Genomic DNA, 7,959 nt, shown 5'->3' with positions numbered 1-7,959 from the left:
ATTCCAGATCGTCGTATTTAGGGACGGGTGGGAGCTGAATTTTGTCTTCTGAAGTAGGATTCCAAAGGCAACAATCACGAGATTCAAAATCTAGTAACACCAGCCACTCATCAGCATAAGCACAAATTCTTTTATTTTGAAGCTCAGGTATAGTGTACACATAATACCGATCCTCTGATATGCTAAAATATGTTTGCTTTTGCATGTTATTTCCATGACAAATAACAAGCCAAGGGTGTGGTTGTGCAAAATCAGGAGGTAGACTATATTTTGACTCTTCGTTTTTGTATTCTTCCAACCTCATCTTTCTTTTTTTTCTTTCTATGCAAAAGAAAGATAATAATACTGAATGTTGTAAGCCAATCACAAAATATTAGCAAGGAATTTAATTGTTACAAACTTTAACAAACTCAACTGGCTTTATTGTACATGCTAATAGTCACTTAGGTGGAATATTTCTCTATTTCAAGAAGAGGAAAAAAAAAGGACGAAAGGGTAAACACAAATCTAGTAAAAATTTACTATTTTATTTCAGAATATCAAGAGATTTAATTTCTAGAATCGATTTCTTTCAAAATAAAAGATACAAGTGGTTTTAGTTTATTGAAATCAAAACTTTAGATGAATTTTGCTTAAAGAGTTGCTAGGAAGTTAAAGAAAACTATCAAACAACTTGGTTGGATTGTTATTACATGTCGTTTCATAATGTATCATATTATACTGTTGTATTGTATTGTATTGTTTAATAAAAATAATGTTTGGATATATTGTATCGTTTGCTGTCGTTTTATAATGTTACGTATAAAGAATAAATTTGTAATATTATTAAGAAAAAACATGATACGGACTAGAATTGCTATATAAAAAAGTATGGTAAAGGATAAAATATGATTATTTAAATAAGAAAATATAAGATGAGAGAAAAAAGCAAGGTAACAATGCCCCTACACCAAATCTGTCATTCTATAAAGTGGTACTTTTCGTCGTTACATAACGATGGATTTAACGATACGATACAATAATATTTAAGTACAAATCAAAACAAACATTCTATTTAAAATAACAATATGATACAACACAATAAGTAACAACTATCAAAACAAGTTGTAAAGCAAAATACTTAATACAGCATCTTGAGAATAAATTGAAATAGCAACAAAAAGGAAGGTAAAAAGAAGCCAAGGAAAGCACTAAAAAACTTACATTGCAACGTCGTTATGTTTTTTGGGGCAACCTCGTTCTAAACACTAATAAGAATAAGATGTGTGTTTCATGAGCTTAAATAGAATAAGTAATGGATTCCAAATACAATAAGGAAAAGGAATTAGAAGTTACTACTTGGACGTACGGAAAGGGTAAAATTTTGTTTTCCTTTCTAATTACTAATTAGGGTTTCCTCTAATCTCATAAATAATAAAACCAGTTATACATTTGACAGGGTTTGTACCAAAACTTTTAAAGAAGGAAAATACTCATTGCTTTGCTATTTAAATAAGAAAAGGATTCCTTTGCCAGTTGTAGTTTAAATAAGGTAAGGAGTCCTTTGCCAATTAGTTCTTTGTCAAATTTAAGCTTTGAAGTCCAATTCGTGATTTTTTCACACCGTTCAATGGAGGGTGCAGATTATGATGAATTGTGGTCTGATTATGTTCCAATAGACATACTCAGATTAATATCATCACGTCTCGTTGATGGTGATTATTTTACTTTTCTTGCTGTTTGTAAAAGATGGCGATTCGAGTCCCTATCGTCTCCACTCCCACCTTTGATCCATGATTCCCCATCGTCGCCTTGTTTGATGACCTTAAATAAAGAAACTGTCATTATAGAGTCCTTTCATCCTGTGTACAATGTCATAACTCACAAGATGGATATCCCGAAATTAAAGGGTGCCCGAATTCGTAGCGCAAACGCTATATGGTTGTTCGTGAGTCATGGAAACCGTGGCATGTTCTTTTTCAATCCCATTAGTAATGACATAATTGAACTCCCTGATCTACTAGAGGATGTGGAGAATCATTTCCCGTCTTGGACATTTTCGTGTTCCCCGGACTCCTCATCATCGGATTGTTTTGTCATTGGTTTTGAAAATTTTGGCTCTCCGCCATCGATATACTGTATTGGGAAAAACTGAATTTGCATTGTAGGTGACGTGGCATCACACGTGGACTGGTCAAACGATCAAAACATAATAAATAGCCAAGAGACACGGGCAACGACAGATAAGGGAAAAAGAAAGCAACATAGGTGCGGACCGTTACTAAAATAGGTACGAGTCTCGTACCTATCCAAGTCATTTAAAGACCAAAGATCGGAAGAAGTTGAAGATACGAATCTGATGACATAAAAGAGTCTAAATACAATATTGAATATCAAATACATTAGAATATTTAATTTAAAAAGAAATGATTGTGTAACGTTTCTTTTAATATCATTTATTGCTCATAATTGCCTCATTAAGACAAAGACATTACATCTTCTCCTAGAATTAGCTATAAAGGAGAAGAACTCACCATCTGTAAGGATACAAAATACTATTGGAATCTTACTGAAATACAAAACTATTTACTGCTTTACCATCATTCACAAAAATATTTTATTTTCATCTCGTGATTATCAGTAACCCGAATTTCATTTTAGCTTTGATCAAAGACTCAGATTTTTGGTTAAACAAATTGGTTCCGTTACCGGGAATCTGATAATCTTTTCTTTTAAGCTATATCTTGTCCATTGTTATCACCATGTCAAAAAACAACACCGATAATAACAGTAATAACACATTGGGAAACCATGAAAATCAAATCCATCAAAATCAAGGTGACGTGGTTCCCTCCCCTCCAGATTCACCACGTCAATCTCGTGAAGGAACTCCTGTTACTGAATCCCGTACTGATCAACAAGAACAATCTGAACACTTTGAAGGAGGTACAAATGAAGATTTACAAAAGCTAATTGATGCTCAGGTCGGCAAAGCTCTTCAGGCTCTGGTTAGTCGATTGCCTGCTGCACCACCCACACCAACTCCTAATAATAATACATTGGAGAATTCCCGTTCTGGTCTTGTTAATTCTGGAAATGGAGCAACCACCAGTGAACTACAGGAAGGGGGACCAGGTAATTCAAATAATTCATATTTGCAAAATTTAGTACTAACCTTGCAGAAACAGATTAAGGAACAAAATGAGCGTATTGAGCAAATCCCTGGAGTTCCGCCTGTAATAAAAGGAGTAGACATGGACAAATACTCACAATAACCTTGGAAGCCAATTGCTGCTCCCCTTCCAATTCCGAAAAAGTTCAAAATGCCTGACATCCCGAAATATGATGGTACTACAGACCCACGTGACCACGTGACTGCATTTACAATAGGCGTGAAAGGCAACGACTTAACCAAACAAGAAATTAAATCAGTACTGGTCAAGAAATTTGGAGAAACACTCACCAAGGGTGCATTAACCTGGTATTCTCTTTTATCTGAAAATTCTATAAATTCTTTTGCGGAGCTTGCAGATTCTTTTATTAAAGCACATTCGGGAGCACAAAAGGTTGAAAAAAGAATGGAAGATATTTTCAAAATCAAACAAGGGGATTCAGAGTTGCTTAGAGATTTTGTTGATAGATTCCAGTGTGAAAGAATGACTCTACCTCGTGTGCCTGACAACTGGGCTGCAATAGCATTTGCAAGTAATTTAAACGACAAAGGTTCTGAAGCCACGAGACGACTCAAAGAAAGCCTTCGACAATTTCCTGCAACCACGTGGAATGATATTTACAACAGGTATAGTACGAAGCTGCGAATTGAAGAAGATATCGTACCTAAGTTTCATCATGAAGAAAGGGGTGGTCCCCGAAGATCAGAAACCGAAAAAAGATCAGGTAAAAACAGGTATGATCCATATATGAGACCTGCCGGAAAAGACCCACGGTCAGAACAAGATAGCCAGCAATATGATCAAAAATTGAGGAACAGGGACTCTGGTTCTTCTTCGAAATTCAGGAATGATCGGAACAGACAAGAATCACGAGATGATGACAGAAGTTTAAAGGAACGATTCGGCGGATATAATTTTAATGTCTCTACCTCCGAGCTCGTGGCTGTTTTAAGAAGCATGGGAGATAAGGTACGGTGGCCAAAAGAGATGAGGTCAAATCCAAATAGACGCAATCCAGGTCATTGGTGCGAATTCCACAATGATCACGGGCACAAAACTTCAGAATGTAGATTCTTGCAGAGTGAAGTAGATCATCTATTGAAGCAAGGGTACCTCACTGAGTTATTTAGTGAAAAAGGAAAACAAGCCTATATGAAAAACAGGCAAGAGCTACCAAAGCCTCCTTCACCAAAGAGGATAGTAAATGTGATAAGTGGGGGGAAGATATTCACGGCATAACCTACACAACCTCCAACAAGGTTTCTAAGGTAACAATTACACACAGGAAACGGGTGCGGCAGGTCTTAGAAAATGAAAGTATTTCGTTCGATGACGCCGATACCGAAGGAGTGATAACTCCACATAATAACGCTCTGGTAATATCTTTACTTGTACATGATACTAATGTAAAACGAGTTTTGATTGATCCAGGGAGTTCCGTAAATATTATACTACTAAGGGTATTACGTGAAATGCAAGCTGAAGACAAAGTGATACCCAAGGCGCACACCTTGTCAGGCTTCGACAATTCAAGTGTGGTAACAAAAGGAGAGGTAATTCTAACAACTTTTGCTACGGGTGTTGTTAAAGAAACTAAATTTCAGGTAGTTGATATGGAAATGGCCTACAATATGATCATGGGGAGACCATGGATACACGATATGAATGTTGTCCCATCAACTCTACATCAAGTTATTAAATTCTCATCACCATGGGGAATTTGCCAAATTCGTGGGGATCAGCAATCGGCGAGAAGTGTCAACGCTGTAACAGGTACGAGCACCGTAAATAAAGAAAAATAGCAATTACAGGAAATAGTTGAAGGTGCAAAAAATCAAACTTTAGTTGAACAAGAAAAGACAGATTTGGACTCGAGGCCTGATACAATTCAAGAACCTGAAGAAAATGAAAGCATCAAAACAACAATTGAAGATCTCGAGGCAGTGATATTATTTGAGCAATGGCCTGAACGGAAGGTTTATGTCGGAGTCAATTTAAGCTCAGACATGCGAGGTATGATAATTGAATTTTTAAAAGCTAACATAGACTGCTTTGCTTGGTCCCACGCTGATATGACAAGGATACCACCAGATGTGATGACTCACAAACTCAATGAGGACCCTTCTTTCACACCAATAAAGCAAAATAAAAGAAAGCAAGGTGCTTTCAAGAACCAGGTGATTCAGGATGAGGTCCAAAAATTATTAAAAATCGGATCGATCCGTGAGGTAAAGTATCCTAATTGGCTAGCTAACACGGTGGTCGTACCCAAGAAAAATGGTAAGTGGCGCGTTTGTGTGGATTATACCGATCTAAACAAAGCCTGTCCAAAAGATTCTTTTCCTTTACCGCATATAGACCAACTAATTGATGCAACCGCAGGTCATGAACTTTTAAGCTTTTTAGATGCATACTCGGGATATAATCAAATTAAAATGGATCCTGGTGATGAAGAAAAAACTTCTTTCATCACAGACAGGGGGACTTACTGTTATAAAGTAATGCCCTTTGGTCTCAAAAATGCTGGGGCAACCTATCAAAGGTTGGTCACCAAAATGTTCCAAGAACATTTAGGGAAAACAATGGAGGTATATATAGACGATATGCTCGTCAAAACCCAGCAGTCTCATGATCATATTTCTCATCTATCTGTTACATTTGAAATTTTGCGAAAATTTAATATGAAACTCAACCCAGAAAAATATGCATTTGGAGTTGCATCAGGTAAGTTTTTGGGTTTTCTTGTTTCTAACCGTGGGATTGAAGTAAATCCTTCTCAGATCAAAGCAACAGAAGAAATCCCTGATATCCTTACTAATAAAAAGGAAGTCCAAAGATTAACGGGAAGAATTGCAGCTTTGGGGAGATTTATTTCCAAATCCTCAGAAAAGTGTTTTAAGTTTTTCTCTGCACTCAAAAAGCAAGATCATTTTGAATGGAATGAAGATTGTCAACAAGCCCTTAGAAATTTGAAAGCTTATTTGTCAAAACCACCGTTATTGGCAAAACCAAAGGTGGGGAAAAAGCTTCTCATCTATCTGGCTGTATCTGAAGTCGCGGTGAGTGATGTTTTAGTCCGTGAGGACCAAGGTAAACAATCTCCTATTTATTATATAAGTAAGTCCTTATTGGATGCTGAGACACGATACCCACAGCTAGAAAAGTTAGCATTAGCTTTGATCATGGCATCTAGAAAATTAAGACCTTATTTTCAATGTCATCCCATTATTGTAGTTACTGATTTTCCGCTTCGAAATATTTTGCATAAACACGAAATTTCAGGAAGATTAGCAAAATGGTCTATAGAACTAAGTGAATACGAAATCATTTATCAACCCAGGACCGCTATAAAATCTCAAGTACTAGCTGATTTCGTGGCTGATACTAGTCAGGGGATGCATTTAGAGGCAGAAAAAGAATTACTAGTTTTTAATGGTGCAAACCCGGGGACTTGGGTTTTATTCACTGATGGTTCATCTAATGTAAAAGGGGCAGGCCTAGGGATAGTCCTCGTACCACCTACGGGTGAGACTATTAGACAGGCTATAAAATGTCACTCTATAACTAACAATGAAGCAGAGTATGAGGCTGTAATTGCAGGTCTAGAATTGGCACGAGAACTCGGCATAACACAGATTATAATCAAGAGTGATTCTCAACTCGTGGTCAATCAAATGTTGGGGACTTATACAGCTAGGGAGACGCAAATGCAAGAATACATCGCAAAGGTACGGGAGTTAATAAAGCAATTCCAAACTTGGAAAGTAATGCAGATCCCAAGAGATGAGAATGTAGAGGCAGATTCTTTAGCTAATCTCGCATCTACAGCAAACGTAGCAAATGATACAAATGCTTCAGTCATACATTTATTTCATTCCATTCTCGAACCTGATAAAAACAAGGTAAATTTTAATCATTTAACATGGGATTGGAGAAACAAAATTGTTGCCTTTTTACAGCACGGTACCGTGCCTAATGACAAAGGAAAGGCTCACGCGCTTCGCAAAAAAGATGCTCGATATTGTTTATATCAAGAAAATCTTTATCGAAAGATGTTCGGTGGACCACTAGCAAGGTGTCTTGGACCTTCTCAAACAGAATATGTGATGAGAGAAGTGCACGAAGGACATTGTGGAAATCACGCAGGGGGGAGGTCACTGGTAAGAACATTAATTCGCGCAGGATATTATTGGCCTAAGATGGAATAAGAGGCAACCAGTTTCGTGTCCAAATGTGATAAATGTCAAAGATACGGCAATAATATACACAGACCAGCTGAGTTACTACATCCTGTTATAGCCCCGTGGCCCTTTATGAAATGGGGAATGGATATCGTAGGTCCACTTCCACAAGCAAAAGGTCAGGTACGAGAGAAGGAAGTTAAAGACTTCATATGGCGAAATATAATATGCCGCTTTGGAGCACCAAAGGAGATCGTGTGTGACAATGGACCACAATTCATTGGAGCTCAAATCACAGAATTTCTTCGAAGTTGGCAGATTAAAAGGATAACGTCTACGCCATACCATCCAGTGGGTAATGGACAAGCAGAATCCACTAACAAAGTCATTATCAACAATTTGAAGAAGAGGTTATAGGATTCAAAAGGTAATTGGCCTGAGGTGTTACTTGGAGTATTATGGGCTTATCGTACAACGACGAAAACAAGCACTGGAGAAACACCATTTTCAATGGTTTATGGTGCAGAAGCCTTAATTCCAGTTGAAATAGGAGAGCCAAGCACACGGTACGATCGGGCAACGGAGGAATCTAATGATGAAGAGATGTGGGTCAACCTTGATTTACT

This window comes from Nicotiana tabacum, chromosome 10, assembly GCF_000715075.1.
Source record: "Nicotiana tabacum cultivar K326 chromosome 10, ASM71507v2, whole genome shotgun sequence".
Taxonomy (NCBI): Eukaryota; Viridiplantae; Streptophyta; class Magnoliopsida; order Solanales; family Solanaceae; genus Nicotiana; species Nicotiana tabacum.
Note: the sequence above shows the minus strand (reverse complement) of the source record.